Here is an 18,979-nt window from a genome sequence, read left to right as displayed (position 1 = left end):
CCGAGAGCCACATCTGACCCAGGGAAAGGCTGTGACAGGATCGAACACATTCTGCTGTCATGGAGGTGGGTACGGCATTAGAGGCTGGCATACAGGCTGGGAAAAAAGTTTTGAAAGAGGGTTTTTTTTTGGTGGGAGGGGGTTAGTGACCACTGGGGGAGTCTGGGGAGGTCATCCCCAATTCCCTTCAGTGGTCATCTGGGCAGTTGGGGCACTTTTTTGGGACTTGTTCGTGAAAAAAAAGGGTCCAAAAAAGTGACCCAAAATCACGGTAAAAATGCCTTTTTTTTCGATTATCAGCTAAAGACGCCCATCTCTCCTCGACTGATAACCACGCCCCAGTTCCGCCTCCACCACGCTTCCGACACGCCCCTGTCAACTTTATTCATTTCCGTGATGAAGTGCAGTTGGAAACGCCCAAAATCGACTTTCAATTATACCGATTTGGGCGCCTTTGCGAGACAAACGTCTATCTCCCGATTTAGGTCGCACTATAGGCGTTTTTCTCTTTCGAAAATAAGCTGGTTAGTATTCTACAAAGGCAATTCTGCATGGAAATGTCATGATAGAATTTACGCTTAACCTTGAATTCTATAAAGGGTGCTCAAATTTGCGCACCCAAATTTGGGCCTGATCCTGAGATGCATACACAACTAAACTGAAAAATGACCCAATCGATGTCAATAATTGAGCGCTAACAATGATTTATCTTAATCGGCACCCATTTGGATTGGCTTGTGCATCTTGCTATGAACTATTCTACAAAACTATGCACCCAAATCCATAACACACAACCCCAAAGGGGGCATAGCCATGGGAAGAACACAGGCGGGTCAAATTCTGCATTTTCACTTTGAGCCTTTGAAAATAAGTGAATATATATATATATTCCAAATGTATAAAAGAACCATGGTGATCTTATGTACTATGTAATTTCCCAGAATCCAATTCTCAGCCTTCATGGAGCATAATTTTATAACAGGTCATCTAGGTCAGGAGGCAAACTAGATTCCTAGTTTAAGCTTATGTTATAAAAAGCTGTTTTAAATACATGCAAAATATGTTCATGGGTATTTTATTACCTGCTTGCATGCTTTATGACTCCTCCCATGTTCCACCCAAACTCCTCCCCTAAACACGCCCATCTGCAAGACCAGTACAGGTAAGCACCTACTTGTCAAAGCGCATAGTTGTACATTTGGGGTAATTTTATAAGAGGCATTTTAAGCATGCATCTGGCATTTACACAAGAAAAATCCTTTATAAAATTACTCCCTGAAAGTCTATGCCAGTAAAACAACCAGTGGGGTGGGTGTGACCTATGAGTCCAGAAAAGAGAAGGAAGCACAGATTGAAATTTCCTGCTAGTCTTATAATAGCAAATAATATAATTCTTCATAAGTTACTCTGAATTAGAAAAATTATGTATAACATCCAAACCTTGTGCTAAATGTTGTCAGCATGTCATGCACTGCTCTCTTAATCCTAAACCTTATCCTAAGCAAGTTTTGCTCACTGGGTCTTGGCCTGTTCTTATCAAGAACCCACACATTCTCTAGCACCAGCAGATTGTCAGGTTCACACTGTGTCACCAAGTATCATACCTCAGGCAAGCTCTGTAATCTTTAAAGAGCTGTCTCCTGCTCTCCTTCCATAATCTCTCCTGTTACACTTCTTCAAAGAATGAGACAGTCTGAGTAGTTGACAGCTTCTGCTCCTGCAGAGGGAACTTAACTGTAGATCAAAACTATGTAAAGTGAATATTCTGGAGTCAAAAACGTATTTTCTTTTGTGTGGCAATGTCAGAAAGCAAGTAAAATAGATCTTCAAGTTAGCTATTCACAGCCAGGTAAGTGCTGCAGTATCCAAGAATTATACTGATGGTGCTTTATGAATAACAATCATGCTTTTTTATGTGTTCCCTGCAGCCCGTAAAGAACTACACCTCCCAGCCTGCCCTGCAGAGGCTGTGCAGCACCAGTCATGCTCAGTGCTCCTCCCCTCTCCCCCAACTCCCACCCCCACCTCCACTCCCACCCCCTCTCCCTTTCTCTTTCCTGCATCCTCTGCCGCATCAGCACCAACCAACCTGCATCCTCTGAGCATCCTCTTGCGGAGGACTGCAACTGGGATAATCCCCCACCCCCATATACACACACTGCAAATCCCCTCCCCTTGATAAAAGAGAGAAGGGATTCAGCAAGTTCCCCTCCTCCTCCTATACACCAAACGCGGAGGAGTAAGACCCCCCAAGGGATAGGGGGCAAGATACAGCATTAGGACCTCTACCACTTCCAGGCGGAATAATCCTCAGTCTTCTAGACAGCTGTCACCATGAAAGATCGAACTCAAGAGCTGAGAAGTGTAAGCTGCATTTATTCATTCATTCATTCATTTTTTTTTTTTCATTCATTCATTGTGCCGCTGCTGTTTGCATAATTTTGCAAAATGGGAAAATTTGCTTCCCGAGGGAGGGAAAAGCAGGAATTGGTATAGGTAAAATAAGAGGAATGGGGTACACGGGTCGTCTAATTCACATCTGTGTTTCTGCTGCAGTTTGGCTCATATTTATTACCGAATTAACTTAATAAAATATCTCTCACAAAACTGGCGGTTAAAGGATTAGAAAGCGATCCGCACTTATATTTTGTTCAAGGGACATTAAACCGGATTTTTTTTAATGCAGAAATATATGTATGTTTGGGGGGGGGGGGGGGGAGACTGAGCTGACTTTTAATGGATGATGGTAGGTGTGTGTGTGTGTGTTCTTAATCAAGGGGCTGATTGGCCCTCGGTATGCACGGATGGGAGGTGAGGAGGAGGAAGATCGGATGGAGGGAGGGAAGAATCTAACCTTTCTTCCTTATTTTCTCTATCCTCTCTGCTTTCTCGATCTCCCAGAAGACATCCGGACACTTTTCACGCACTCTTTGACTTTTAATTATTTCTTAATTAATGGTTCTTCCCTCTTTGAATTTAAAAAAAAAAAAAAAGGAAAAGGCTGCCTTGAAGGGGAGAAAAATGTATATGTAAGAGAAAGCGAAAACAGGGAAAGAGGCACTCGGTGATGCACTAGAGCGGATTCTTTAGGGCTCGCTCTTTGTCAAATTATTTTGTGAAAACAAAGAATTCCTAAACTAGTAGAGTGGAACTGGTACTAACGTTTTGAAGATAAATTAGTAGTACACCATTGAAGAGAGAGAGGACAAAAAATAAAATCCTTTAATAGCCACACACGCACAGGCGCACACAAATACAGAGATAGAAAAATAGATGCGTGTATGTATTAATGCGTGTGCTAATAACAATTCAATTCAATTAGCGCCACTCACTGGAGGTGGGAGAGACGGAGATTGGTTAGGAGGTGAGTCGTGAAGAAATCTGCGGATATCCAGGGCTGTCTCTTTCATTCCCCCCCCCCCCCCTCCTCCTCCTCCTCTCCCCTCCCCTTTCGTCCCATTGTGTGTGTGTGTTGCACCTTTGGTGCAGAGGCACAGTAGCTGCATTCTCCTGCCTTGTATGAAGGAATATCTTTGTCGTTCTAAAACCTAGGAGCAGAATTTCATCATTTACCGTCATGATCAGAATGATAAACGTGCAACCATTATTATATACATGCAAACCCATAATATAAATTCGCTCTCTCTTTATATGCACGTATTCATATACATATGCATATTCATTCCTTCTGTCTCAGACGCATGAGCGCTCCAGGAAGGGAAAGAAAGATGCAGAGAGAAAATGGCATACAATCATTTTTTTTTTTTTAAAGCACTGCTTCATCGGCAGTGGAGGGAAGGACTGGGAACTGCTGGAGTCTCTCTCTCTCTCTCTCTCTCTCGTGTCTTTTTTTTTTTTTTTTTTTTACTGAATGCAGATGCAGATATGACACCAGCAGAGGCTGGGGAGCGGGATCAGTCTGCTGTTTATCTATCTGTGGAAAAAATGGGGGGAGCTATTTAGAGGGAGGGTAGTACGAATGTATTTGGGATTTTTAAAGGGAGGAACAAAATGTTATTGACGTGTGTGAACAAATTCCTGCCTTTTTTTTTTTTTAATTTACAAGAGCGGACAACTTGAAGAATAATCAATCTTTTTAAAGCAGGAACCCCATAGATACATGCTAGATATTGATTTTACTAAAACCGCTCTAGTAATGGATGTCCCAGATTTTTTTTTATTTTTGTAAATATAAGCATGATTTTGCCAGCAAATTACATGGCGGGAGGGGGCAGGGGCAAGGAACCTCGAGAAGGTTTTCCGCACTTGGGAGAGGGTCTGGGGAAAATGTGGCCGCATTAGAGCTGAGGCTTTTGTGTGCAGTACCCTCCTTTGTGGGCTACCTGCATCTCAAAAGCAGCTCACTGCATTGCAGGAAGGAAGGAGCGAGGAATCTGTTTAATTCTGATGTGCCTTATGTTCCTTAATTCAGTCATGATTTCTAAACGGTGCAAATAGATTAGTATGATGGAGCAATTCTGTAGAAAATCTCCTAAAATGCCTTTTATTGGACTAACACTAAATACCCAAACTGGAAAGCATGAGCTTTTGCACCACATAGAAACCACCTCCAGATGGGACCACCTCTAAGGTCTGTCACCTGAAGAAGGGGATAGGAGTGGTCTCACAGGCTAATCTGGTGCAAAATCGTTGAAATGGATAATTTTTATGTGGTTCAAGCATAAGGTTTTACATTTTGGGTTTCAGTGTAAGATCTTGCATTTTGAAAGGAAGCCAGTCTTAAGGAGTATTGTATACTGTATTAGTAAGTCTTTTTTTTATTGCCTGGCACAAAATACTGTTTTGTGATAGTTGTGCCTCTATAAATATAATAAAGTTGCTATTTATTATTTAAGCTAGACTTTTAAAACAGGGATGATGCCATGGTGTTCTATTCTCTTTTAACCTGAAAAAAAGGGATAAATATTAACTGGGGAAACAAACCCTAGAAAAATGTAAAATTTTGCTTTGTTATTTTGTGTTATAAATTAAAAGCTGCCCCCATTTCCCCTCAGCTTTCTTTAACAAGATATTGAGGGGTGACCAGACCAGATATAAAAGTTAAAAAGGAAAGAAGAAGCATGAATAGCCAACAGAATTTCAAATTTGGGGGTCCTTTTACTAGGCTGTGTTAGGTGTGTCTAATGCAGCAAAAAAATGGATTACCACGGGGCACACTACAGCATCACGGGTTAGTTTTTGAATATGCGTGTGCAATCCCCATGCTAAATCATTTTTTGTAATTTTTTTTTCAGGGGCATGTCAGAGGTGGAGAGTGGGCATTCCTGTACTATCCAGTTAGTGCACCTACATTACCATGCACTAAGAGCTAGATTGTATAAATGACGCCAAAAAATCTGCGCTGAAAAATGTAAATACTGAGTGCTAGTCTATAAAGGATCCACGTCTTTTATAGAATAGCGCTATAGGCCAGATTCTATATAAGGTGCGTAAAAAAATCCGCACGGTAAACATTTCTGGCTTATCATATTCTGCGAGTGGCACCTAGATTTAGGTACAGTATATAGAATGCGCTTAACTGATATACCTAAAACTACATGCCTCCATTTACACCAATGAAAATGTGACATAAATACATGCACATAGATTTATACACACTGGGCCATATTCTATAACTACGTATATAAATTTTGGAATGCCTACGAAATGCCCATTTCCCCACCAATAACCCACCCCTTTTGAATTGCGCACATTAGAATTTAGGTGCATTTTATTACTGAATATGCTTAGCAAGTTGTGCACGTAAATTCTAATTGTTGCCAATTAGTGCTCATTATTGCTTGTTAGGTGCTGTTATCAGCACTGATTAGCTTGTTAAGTCAATCACATTATGCGCGTCGTTATGGAATACACTTAGATTTCAGCACAGAATGTTAGGTGCACTATATAGAATCTGACAGTACGCGAATAAATGGCATCTAACTTTAGGTACTGATCGAGACTATTTTATAACAATGCATATAAATTCTGGGAATGCCCCCTACCCCCAAAAAATGTCCCTGTCCATACCCCCTTGAAATTATGCACAATAAGAGTTCCATTCGCATTGTTATAGAATAGCATGTGCCTGTAACTCCCCATCAAGGCCAATTATTAGCAGCCTGGTGCTGATTGGCTCATTACTCAAGTTGCACGCACAATTGGCAGTGTGCACTGATCTGCACACACAACTTTAGTCACCATATATAGAATCCTGGGGTAACTGGTTAGTACACGGATTACACAGGAGCCCTTACTGCCTACAAAATAGATGGCTACACAAGAAAACTAAAGCACGTAATGAACATAACACAACTCTCCCGCTCTATTATTCCTAATGTGGCTCTACCACATGAATCTTATCCTACCACAACATCAATTGTATTTGTTCGCACCGGAGTCTGTTAACGACTGTCCAGTACCATGTAAGCCACATTGAGCCTACTAGTAGGTTGGGAAATGTGGGATACAAATGTAACAAATAATAATAATAATAATAATAATGTCAGTAAATAATGTTTAAAAATGGGCACATGCTAATGACAACAGTAGCGCATTAAACTGCACACGAAACCGGAACAAGCCAATTCCCTACAAAACAAAATCCAGGAAGGGCCATAGGTCAACCAAGAAACCTTGCCTTTATTGCATTGGCGTTTTGGCTCATTAATAAGCTCATTTTGTGATCATTCACACTTTTGTGGCTGCATATACTATAGATATCATACAACAGATATACCAGCTCCTAGCGCAGCCAGGGGCCCTTTTACTTAGATGCGTAGGCGCCTACGTGTGTAGAACATGCATCAAATTAGAACTACCGCCCAGCTACCACATGCCCCGGGTGGTAATTCTAATTTTGACGCACGTCCAAAACGCGCAGCAGAAAATAAATTATATTTTCTGCTGTGTGGCGCTAACCGGGCGGTAATCAGAAGTGGACTCACTGACGATTACTGCCCAGTTAACATGTGACCTTACCCTTAGTCAGTGGGTGGTGGTGAGGTCTCAGACCTAAAATGGATGTGTGCTGATTTTTATTTTGCCGCACGTCCATTTTTGGCAAATAAAAGGCCTTTTTGCAAGCGCGCTGAAAAATGGACCTGCGCGCATCCAGTACATGTGCCTACACCAGCACAAGCCATTTTTTGGCATGCCTTAGTATGCCGAAACCCAGTTTGGTGTTGAGTCTGTATGCATCTGATATCTCTTTTACATTTACTTGGACTACATCTGTTTTGTGGTTGGCCTGTATTCCTTCTCTACTCCTTGTGAGTTCCAACATTAGCGCATGGCCATTAATGCAAAAAAAAATTTTTTGCCATTTTTTTACAGCCACAGTAAAAATGGCCTTAGCATGCGGGAAAGACCCGTGTAAGGGCGTGCTAAGGCCTACTATTTTTACTGCAGCAAAGTAAAAGTACCCCAAAGTCCCTTATAATTGTAAAGCATCAGGGCCTGGGCTTCATTTGTTGTTAGTTCAATTACAATTTTAAAATATGATTATGAATTTTACTCTTTTTTCACCAAGCAGTTTCTTCTTACTCATTTGGGCATCCAGCTCACTCAGAACCAGGCCTACCATCCTGGTATTATGAACTCTTATTTTAAACCACCTGGGGATTCCCCCCCCGCCCCCCCCCCCCCCAATATTTTGTAACTTCCTCTTCAGCCTACCTCATTTGGTCAGTACAGTTAAGGTTCTTGAACAGGGTTCATCCATCAAAAATCCTTCAGTAAACCCTGGGTCCAGTATTCAGGAGGATTTAACCAGGCAGGAGAGGCTCCTGCCCACTTAAATCACACTGAGTGCCACTGAATATTCCCTCTGACAACCACAGCACTGTCCAGGCAGAATGGGGCACCCAGCATTATAGAATAGTGCACATCCAGATACATGCGCAAATTCTAATTGGTGCCAATTAATGTCAATAATTGGTTGTTAGCATCCAATTATTGCTTACTAATGGCTCATTATCTAATTAAGTTGTGCATGTATCTTGGATTGGTGCCCGAATTTGAGCACCATATATAGAAACCGGGGTATGCACCTACCTGGGAGACATGCCCATGACTCGTTCGTTTTCCACCAACACATTCACCTCCCCTAGGCGCTATACATTTAGGGGGAAATTCTATATATGGCACCTTAAAAATCAGCGCTGTAAAGTTAGGCATAGTTTATAGAATACGCTCAAGTGCCATTCTTGTGCCTAAAATTTAGGCACACCCATTTAGGCCACCTAAAACCAGGCCTAAATACCTGCGCCTAAGTTAGTCACAGATCGGGTGTATTCTACAATAGTGTGCTTAGTTTTTGAAGCACCCACAACCCACCCATTCCATGCTATGGCCACATACCCCCTTTTCAAATCGGGCATTAGAATTTACATGCACCACGTTATAGAATACACCTAGAAAATTGTGCACATAAATTCTAATTAAAGCCAATTAGTGTCACTAATTGATTAAGTACCAATTATCGGCACTGATTGGCTTGTTAATCAATTAAATTGTGTGCGCAATTTGGCCATACAGCCAAATTAGTGTGTACAACTTAAGGCACCATATATATAATTTGAGGATTAGGCATTACCTCATAGAACAGCACCTAGTGCACATGGACACCTAGTTGTCAGTTTCATGGCACCTTTGATGCACATAAGTGGCATCTACTTCTAGGCACCATTTTATACAATTGTTCCAGTGTTTATGAGGTGGTTTTGAAAGCTCCACCTACTACTTCTGCCATTTCCCAAGATTCACTGGAACCAAGTCACAGAACTCTAAAGCGTATGTCTAGGGCTTCAGTGATACTCCAGAACTAAATAAGACATTTACAATATGTTTTTCAGGCTCTCCAAGCTCTCTAGTCCTGGGTTATAAAGAAGAATCATTTTCTATATTGCTTAAACTTAACATTTGTAATATCACAATTTCAAAATTTGGCAAGGGGGAGGGGTTCAGTTTCATTTTAGATCACAAGCTCACATCATTATTAACCAATCCTATTTCCTCTTTCATCCAGGAGCGACCCAGGCAATATTATCTTCCACTTTAAAATGACACGTCCCTAGCCTGTTTTAAAATTGACTGCCTTAATAACTACATCAGTCTGATTTCCATGGAAACTGCCACCGACTAAAAAAGGCAGCTGAAAAATATTTAAAATATTTATAGCAGTTTTACACCATCTATGCAACAATAAAATGGATAGCACAGGGTATAACATATGCAGAGGGACCAGAGGGACAGAAGCCACTGGGAAAAGCAAGGAGGATATACATTTTTATTAGATACTGAGATTAGACTAACAAATCAGAAGCCAAAGCTCTGCTTCCCCATTCTTAATGTATTAATCTCTGTTCTAGAACCAGGTAATATCTTTCCAATAATATACTGAACATTGCAGGATTTAAAATATTAGAGGATTGGAAAAAGGACATTTCGTAAGTACCTTAAATATAAGAAAATGGTCAATGAATATGGAGCAGAAAGCAGAATTTGACAGGGAAGCATATTATTTATTACATCAGGCAACTGTGGAGGTATGATATGATTTGATATATGATAAGATATAATATGATACTTCTATTCCACCAACTCCCAGCAATTAGGTTGAAAAGCATTACAAATAAGATTTTTGAAATAAGTAACTCTCCTCCATTGCCCCTGGTACAAAAATAAGTACCTGAATATATGTAAACCACTTTGAATGTAGTTGCAAAAACCTCAGAAAGGTGGTATATCAAGTCCCATTTCCCTTTCCTTTTTAGATTTTTTTCGAAAATAAGAATCAGTAAGCATTGTCCTTAGTGTAATAGGTAAAGAGCACCATAGATGAACAGCTTGATAAGAAAAAGATAGTTGTAAAGATCTTTTATTTTTTACTCCAGTAAAGAAAGGATGGAAAATAAAGGTTGGGGATTATATTTATTTATTTATAACTTGAATCCACTGGGGGGGGGGGGGACGTTGGCTTAAACATATCTGGGAATTCTGAGCTATGGTATGAAGCTCTCACTGTTGATGAGTTCCCAGTTCTTGCAAGTCCCATGCTCATTCTAAAAAACATAATAAATATAAATAACAAAAAAAAATAAGATGATACCTTTTTATTGGAGTAAATGCATTTCCCCCAAATTCTGTATAGGTCACCCAAAGGTAGGCACGCAATATTGGGCACAGATCACAGATACACGTGTAAAGTAAATGGCTAAATTGGTGATAATCAATAATTCGCCTTCACAAACACTAATTGGCAGTAATTACTGGTTACAAGCGTATCTGCTCTGCACCCCTATTCTATAACCTGTGTGCTTAATTCATCTCACACACAACTTCAAAAGGGGTGTGGCCAAGGGAGGGGCATGGGCAGGGCATGAGCATTCCCAGGATTTAGATGCAGAGTTATAGAATACTTCCATTTCTGTGCCTAACTGATAGTAGTTGGGTGTGAGCATTTACACCAGCCTAAATGACTTAAGCTAGTATTCTATAAAGATAGTTCTATGCAGAACTGTCTTTATAGAATTTGCGCTTAGCACGTATCATGCCAGCACCTAACTTTTGGTGCCATTTACTGAATCTACTCCTTTATGGCTAGCTTTCAACGTATGACATAGCACCAGTTGTACAGCATAAGCTGCCACTGGGCAGGCAGATAACCTTCTTCTCTTTTTGCTCCCCTGTGATCTATGTGTTATGAGGGAGCAGAAGATACAGCAATGAGAAAGAGGCATCATGACAGGGCATACGGGAAGAAACTAGTCTCATGGAATGACATAAAAAGGGTATCATAGGAGTACACATGGAGAGAGTCATCAATGACGGGTACAAGGTGCAGGACATAATGGTGCTCATTTTCAAAGCACATAGACTTACAAAGTTACATACCGGCCGATATTCAGCTGGCGGTGGTTGGGCAGCACTTTGACTGCCTGCTGCCAGCATTCAACCTAGTTATTCAATGCCAAGCCATTCCAGCAACCAACATTGAATATCTCGGTTTTTCAATGCCGGCTAGCACATGACCTGTTAAGTCGATATTCAGACTTAACCAGCCATGTCTTAGTGGGCAAAGATAGGCCTGCACTTTATGAGGCCTTATTTAACTGCTAAGCCTGGCCGGTTAAGTGATGAATATCGGGACTTAACCAGACACCTCTCCACGGAACACCCCCAACATCGCCAACGCTTTTTTCTGCGCTAACTGGTATTTTCAGTGGCAATAACCAGTTAAATGCCACTGAAAATGCCACTGAAAATGCCTAATTATCCACCAAGGTGAAAGTTAACCAGTTGGCAGCCATTTCACGCTGAATATCGACCAGATAGTAACCTATGTAACTTTGTAAATCTATGTGATTTGAAAATGAGCCTCACTATGATTGTCCACACACCGCTTTCTGTTTGGCCGAAAGTAGTCATGTGGAGAGTTTCATATAGCCCACTTAAGCAAGTATCAAGTTCTAGCTCTTTTTAACCAATAGTAAAATGCCCCCCCCCCCCCCCCGATATTCAGCCAGTGGCAGTCCATGTTTTTTTAAAACTGATCATTACCAGCTAAATTATCCCGATATTCAATGCCTGTCCATGTCCGGGCACCGGCAGTGAATATAAGGAAAAATGTGGGGTGGGAAGGCTGCCGGAACTTATGTGGGCCTGGCTGATATTCATCCGGAGCCGCATAACTTTTTTTATTACAAAAAGACCCCAAGCCCCCTCCTGCCCCTGACAATGGCTTCTTTTCTTCCCCCTCCCTCAGCCTGTGGCAAGAAACTCCCCCTCCGGAGGGCCCCCACCCTGTCCCACCCCAGTCTACTATCCAGGTAGGCCCTCCCCCTGGGCCTACCTATAGTCCTGGTGGTCCATGGTGGTCATTGGGGGCAGGATCACAGGCCCCTCACTTCTGCCCCTTTTGGCCTCTGGAAAAAAATAGCTTCAGTGACCTCTCGCAGCAACTCAAGGTGCTACATTGTACCACGAGCTGCAGTGAAAGGTTGTGTCAGCCATTTTCTTTCAAAGGCCACAAGGGGCAGGAGTGAGTAGGGTTACCATATGGCTCCAGAAAAAGGAGGACGGATTGAGCCAGCCGGGTTTTACTTCCATTGCGAAAGCAATGGAAGTAAAACCCGGCTGGCTCAATCCGTCCTCCTTTTTCTGGAGCCATATGGTAACCCTAGGAGTGAGGAGCCTGTACTTCAGCCCCCAATGACCACCACAGACCACCAGGGCTACAGGTAGGCCCAGGGGGAGGGCTTACCTGGACAGCTGGGGGACTGGGGGCCATCTGGGGGATTTCTTGCTGCAGGCTGGGGGGAAGGGGAAAGGAAAGAAGGCCATTGCTGTGGGGGCAGGAGGAGGGTTGGGGGCTTTTTTTTTTTACAACAAACCACACACACAAAAAGTTATGCAGGCCTTGGACCAATATTCAGTGCTGGGACCTGCATAGTTACGCCAGCCAAAGTTAGGACAGCTTTGGAGCTGTCTTAAATTTGGCCGCTTAGCTATGCGGGTGATGACACTGAATGTTACTGGCACCCTCATAATCCCGGGCTTCTCCCTAATGCCACTCCTGTACTGTCCCTGACCTGCCCCTATTTTTTGGTAGTGGTCAGAGGTGATATTCAGCAGCACTGCCCGCTTTAGTGTCACTGAATATCGAGCGTAGGCGGTGACGATTTAATCAGGCAGGAACCTCCCCTATCCACTTAAATCGCTTTGAATATCGGCCTCTTAGTAAGTAAATTATTTCATGACTCTGGTATTGGCGTTGGAGGCTCAAATGTCATAAAACAAATAGGCACCGTGCACCCTGCTGATTCCTTCATTCTTTATTTCTTTGTCTATCTCTCTTATATCAAATCTCACTTTCTCTTTTCATTGACCTTTATTTCATTCTCTGTCATCTTTCTCTTTGTCACTCTCTCTGAAGCTTCAGGATTTCTCTCAGGCAGCAGAGGAAATGTTATTTGCTCAACAGTGCTCAATGCCCAAAGAACAGACCAAGCTATCTCCCTGACCATATCTCCCTCCATCCTTTTGTTCCTCATTTCTTCCCTCTGTTCTTTAATATCTGTGTACCCACTATCAGTACTTTCCTGTATCTCCAGAACATTCAGCACTACAAAAGGATTAACTCCCCCCCCCCCCTCTATCTCTCAGGAAGGAGTGAGATGAGGGTGGTGCAGGCGATGTGTGCTGATGCTTGTCAAGGACACCTCATATCCCCACAGGGACCAAGAGGAGAGTGGAACAGTCACCATGGATTAATCACAGGGACAGATGACTAACGTTCCAGGAAACACATAGTTCCTAAGGCCACAGAGTAACTGCAGTTTTCGCATTTTCAGTCCCTGCATTGACCATTTCCCTAACAGTTGCCAGCTTTTTTCTATGTAGCTCCTGCTGCCTAGCATTGCTTATTCGCAGGGTCAGCGTTAGAGGTGGGCAAACAGGGCCCCCATGTCACTGGAAGACCCAAGCATGCCTGAAGTTGAAAGAGGGACAATCTGCAAGCAAGCTTTGGGGCTCCCTACCTAGCGTCTGCCCTGGGCCCCATCATTTCTAGCAGGGCACTACTTATTCAATGATGGGAGAGCATTTTAAGGGACTGCTGCAGCTCCTGTTCTACAGTATATCTGTTCTGTGATGGGAGAGTCTGTGAGGAAAAGTCTGCATTGCTGCTGCCAGTTTTGTATCTGTTCTGCAAAGGACAATGTGTGTGACAGTGTGCTCATAATGTCTGTGGGAAAAAAGAAAATCTGAGGATAGAGCAGGGAGAGGACGTAGATAGGGTTTGGGTGTCCGCCTCATTGACCTTGTGTAACGTCACTGTGGAGAAGCAGCATCAGCCAGCAGAGAGACTATTTATAATTGTTTCAGTCTCTCAGTAACCCTTTCCTCACCAGGGGAGGTTGTTTCTCTGAACATTTCTTCCACTTACTTGCACTTTTTCACCTTCTCCCTGTATTTTAATTTATTGCCGTCTCAAAGTTTTCTGTTAGTGTGGTTACCTCTATAATCTTCTTACATAGAATCTCTCAATATTTTGAAGTTTCCTTGTCAGAAGTACTTCCACATATAAAAACTTCACAAGTCTGGCCTGACTTGATTTCACCACAATATTTCATGTTGTTTGTGAAGCACTTTACTGTAATTATCAGGAAAGACAGTATATCCTGAAAAAAAATGATGTGAAATCCTAAAATGCGGGTTTGGAAGCCCTGCATTTTATTTGTCTATCTATATTATATGTGTGTGCGTGTCCACATGCACACACACACATACACATATATATATATTTTTTTTTCAACTCCCCGTCTACCAATTGGTATCATCTATTGGGCTCCATCCCTCTTTTTTTCTCTCCTTCTACCAAAAACCTTGCAGTACTTTCTGATTCCTCTTGATTCCTTATGTCACACTTATCTGCCCTCTAATCCTCTCTCAGGAGGAGATGCACAGAACTCTGGCGCAGCAGGGAAAAGCAATGGAAAACACCAGCTGAAACACTGAGTTGGAATTACCGACCAATGTTCAATACTAACAGTATGCAAATTATATGTACGCTGTTAGTGTTGAGCACTGGTCGGTAATGGGGTCGGAACATTTCTTGGTGCATGCCCAGTGAACGGGCACCACAAATGTTGGCCTCAGGTGGGGGAGGGGGAAATCAAAATTAGCAGAAGCCTGATCTCTGGCTTGCAGAATTTTATTTTTACAGCTGCATCAGGGTGAGGTTTGCTGTCCTCTCAGATACCTTACTGGCTGGTGGGGCTGAGAGAGCTGTAAAAGTTACCCTGCCCTAATGACTAAAACCTGCTGCTGGTAGGTTTTAGTCATTAGGGAAGCGGGGGCTCCGTGCGTGCGCTGCTTCTCTGAGCATTGCACAAAATCGCTAATGAGCTCATTTTAATACTAGCAAGCTCATTAACATAGGACTTTTGGTCACTGCACATGGTAAAGCAGTGCCTGAAATTCTCTGTGCATTAGCCACACTTTCATTTAGGCTGGCTAGAACCAATCTAAATGAAACATTGCAAGCCCGGTTTGCTTTGAGCATCTGCCCTCAGGAGTAGCCTAGTAGCTAGTGCAGCCCACTTTGATCCTGGGGAATTGGGTTTGATTCCCCCTGCAGCTCCATGTGAGACTGGGCAAGTGACTTAACCCTCCATCACCCCAGGTATGAAATATAACATGTAAACTGCTTTGATTGTAACCATAGACAGCCAATATATCAAATCCCATCTTCTTTCTCTTAATTGTTCAATATTAGAAAAATGTGTGTTTGATGCTGCCTCCTTATTCACACACTTTTTCTAGTTAGACTTGCTTACTGGCCTCCGTGTGACTTCGTTTTTTTAATCACCTCTAAATCTATAAAATTTGATTGCCCACCTATTTTTTTAGGATTCCTACCACTGTCTTTCTGCAATGCTGCTATAGAGTTCTCATTGGTTTCCAGTTAGGGAGTGGTATCAATTTAAATTGTAGCACTTTTAAATATGCATCCACGGATCTGCCCTATCCTAGCTGACACCTCTTATCTCAAATTTTTGATGTTTCCAAAGTTATTGCCTATATCATTGGCCTGAATTAGGAGTGGCAGCAAGGATTATCATCATCTAATTCTAGGATGGTGAACATACAGTTTCAGTGTGAAGGGGAAAAGACTCCTAACCAAGGCCTTTGCAGGTCTGCATCATTTGAGCACAACAAATGAACAGGTGAGACTCACTGCAAATAGGCAATATAATGACTATAGTCATCTGTGGCATTGACATTTGGGCCACAGACATTTTGAAAATGTAAAGGAACTAGAAAGACAGCAGTTGATAAAAGACTTAATACAATCAGTTTGCCTAATAGCTATGAGGTGGTACTTTTGTAGCAGAGATGTGATTACATTACATTGCACTACAAAAAATTCTTATATTCTGCCTATAACATATGGTTCTATATGGATTCCAGAAATCAAGAAACCAGACATCTTCCAGGATAAACACCACAAACAGCATTTTTAAGAGCTAATATCAATGTCTTAGTCGACTAAGAGAAAAAGACAAGCAGCAAAAAGAAGGGCACGTTTTTGATATTAGCAATTGTTACGCTCCTGAGGAAGCTTTAGGTGAAACAGTAGCGCTCTGTTGAGCGAACCAGCACGATTTTCTAGATGTGTTCTTATATTGTCTTTTCAATACCAAAAACTGCCACAATGGGTGTGAAGCGGTAATGAAAAAATATAAAATTAAAATGAAAAATCAATAATAATATACTTTGAAAATAAAGGGTTTTTTAAAAAAACTTATGAGGAAGTTTGCTCTGCTGAGAATTTGCTTTCAATGTAAGACAACCTTAAATATAAGGTAGCTGGCTGAGCTTCTTATTTTTTCCCCCTCATTTTTGAAGTTACATAAGACATAAGTGAAATGTAAAAAGACTTGTATTAGTGGAATATTGGATTGTTTGAGTAAGCAAGTCTATTACAGTTATTAGTCCTACTCTTTCAGTAACAAATCCAATCTAACATGCATTGTGGGGCAAATCCATGCAATAACTTATAGATCTTTATGCACAATTTAAATTGTATGCGGGCCTCTACTAGCAGCTAGTGAAGTCTTACAAACATAGGAGATACTCTGTCATGTTAATGGGTGGGGGGAAAAACAGCCATATTCTGTACTGTTTGCAGCTTTTTCAAAAGATTTTTCTGACAGTCCAGGTAGACAATATTACAGTAGTAAATCTAAGACAATATTAGGCTTTGCATCACTAATCTGAAGGTAAAGAATTCTAGATAACGTTGTATTCTATGTAGTTTTCTTAACATCAAAAAAGAGAAGGATGAAGTACTAGACAAATGAGAAGACCATGCAACCATGGTGAGCAAAATATTCAACCCAAGTCTCTTCTTACCCATCAAACTGACAAAGGAGTTGAGTTTACTTTGAACCCAGGGCATCCTAAGATTGGCCTCTTTCCGCCCCGCCCCCTGAAAATGGATGTGCGGCAAAATCAAAATGGCCTCACGTCCATTTTGGGTCTCAGACCTTACCGCCAGTCATAGACCTAGCGGTAAAGAATTTGGGTGGTAATGACCTACACGTGTCAGATGCCACTTGGCACATGTCTGCTATGCGCGCCAGAAAATAAAAAAAAATATTTTTTAGACATGTGTATCGGATGCACGCCAAAAATGAAATTACCACAAGAGCCACATGGTAGTCAGTTGGTAAGTCCATTTTGACGCACGTTGGGTGCATGTAGACGCTTACGCGGCTTAGTTAAAGGGGCCCTAAGTGACTGAACCAGTACAAAAAAATCTGAACATGCCTTCTTGAGTAATTTACTTCTCCTTGCCCCATCCCTTTCCTTGCACCTTCAAGTACACATGGTGTGAAACCTATGTGCATACCTTTAGCCACCGAGTAAATTCCTTTGAAAACTGTCTCATATTGCTTTCACTCTGCCTATATCCCTTTAGAGAAAAGCTTTTTTCATTACAGGCTATTTTATTATACAAACATCTTCTGTTACTACTAATTTATTTCAAAACTATTTAAAGCTACTTAAAACAACTGCTAAGCTTTTAAATCAGGTCTCTAGATCTGCTGCCTACATGGACCATGTTTTGCAAGGCCTTAAGCCCCAGTTGCTTCAGGGTGCAGACCTGAATGCCATTTGCCAGCCAGCTTTGGCATGGAGAAAAGTCTAGTATGGTACATCTCATTGTATGTGACTGTAAAGGTTATGTTTACATCCCAGAACAGGAATGTAACAAACCACAGAACAATGCAGTGGATGGGATTCTCACTGAATACAGTATATATACCAAGGAATACAGAATTCCAAACCCATCTATGAACAAAGTAGCTTTCAGCAACTGTAACATTTGTAGAACTATGAACTACCAACATCTATGATTCTGTAAGAGAGATATAGGAAACAGAGACCACTATCAAACTACTGTGAAGAAACCTTCTGATCAAATAGTTGTGATTAGCATAGAATCAGCAGAAATATAGGCATAAGTAGAATCAACTACAGATGTTGTTACAAGACCATCAACCTGGCTGATCAAAGGAAATCTATCCCTCAGCCCTACAAAGTCAACATCAGTATGTTATCTGGACCAACATCCTGAGAAGATGTCTTGCACATGTCTGAAAAGAGGTCAACCTATGGATAAAGACAACAGAAGAAGCAGTACAGTCCATGTATGAAAATCAGTCCTGGACACTCAGTTACTAATGACCATAGCATGCAGCTAGACCTGGGGAAACAGCTTAGTAAATCAAGCCCTTAATGAAGAAACCCATGTAACAGGTACAGAAAAACCACACATAAGCAAACAACAAAAAAGAACATAAGGAATTCAAGCAAGTCGCCAGTGTGCTGAAGCACAAAAATAAATAACATGCTCAGAAAAGAAAATTTCACAGGAACTAAGACAGACCCATGTTCATATTTAAACACACTGGATAAGAGACAGGCTTTTGTACTAATATACATTGATGAACTGATGACAGCAGGGGCGTAGCCAGACAACAGATTTTAGGTGGGCCTAGTCAAGAAGTGGGTGGGCACCAAATGTTCTCCCTTCCCCCAACCACCACCAAAAAAATATCTCAGCTGGTGGGAAAATGCTTCTTTCTACCTTGGCAGTCTGCAGCAGGCACGCGCTGAAAACTGAGAATACGCAGATGCTGGTATCGTAGAGAGTAGTGTTTTCATTGCCATCAAGGGGAAGTCTTCAGCTGGCCGAGCTTGGGATCCCCACCAGCTACCATTAAACAATGTAAGCCACATTGAGCCTGCAAATAGGTGGGAAAATGTGGGATACAAATGCAGCAAATAACTAAATAAATGTGTGCTACTGTTGGATGGGCCTGACCAGGCCCACCTGTGGCTACGCCACTGGATGACAGGCATTGAGCAAGGAGAGGATAAACTGTGGAATAGTAAATGCATTACG

This window comes from Microcaecilia unicolor, chromosome 7 (assembly GCF_901765095.1).
Source record: "Microcaecilia unicolor chromosome 7, aMicUni1.1, whole genome shotgun sequence".
In the NCBI taxonomy this organism is placed as follows: domain Eukaryota; kingdom Metazoa; phylum Chordata; class Amphibia; order Gymnophiona; family Siphonopidae; genus Microcaecilia; species Microcaecilia unicolor.
Note: the sequence above shows the minus strand (reverse complement) of the source record.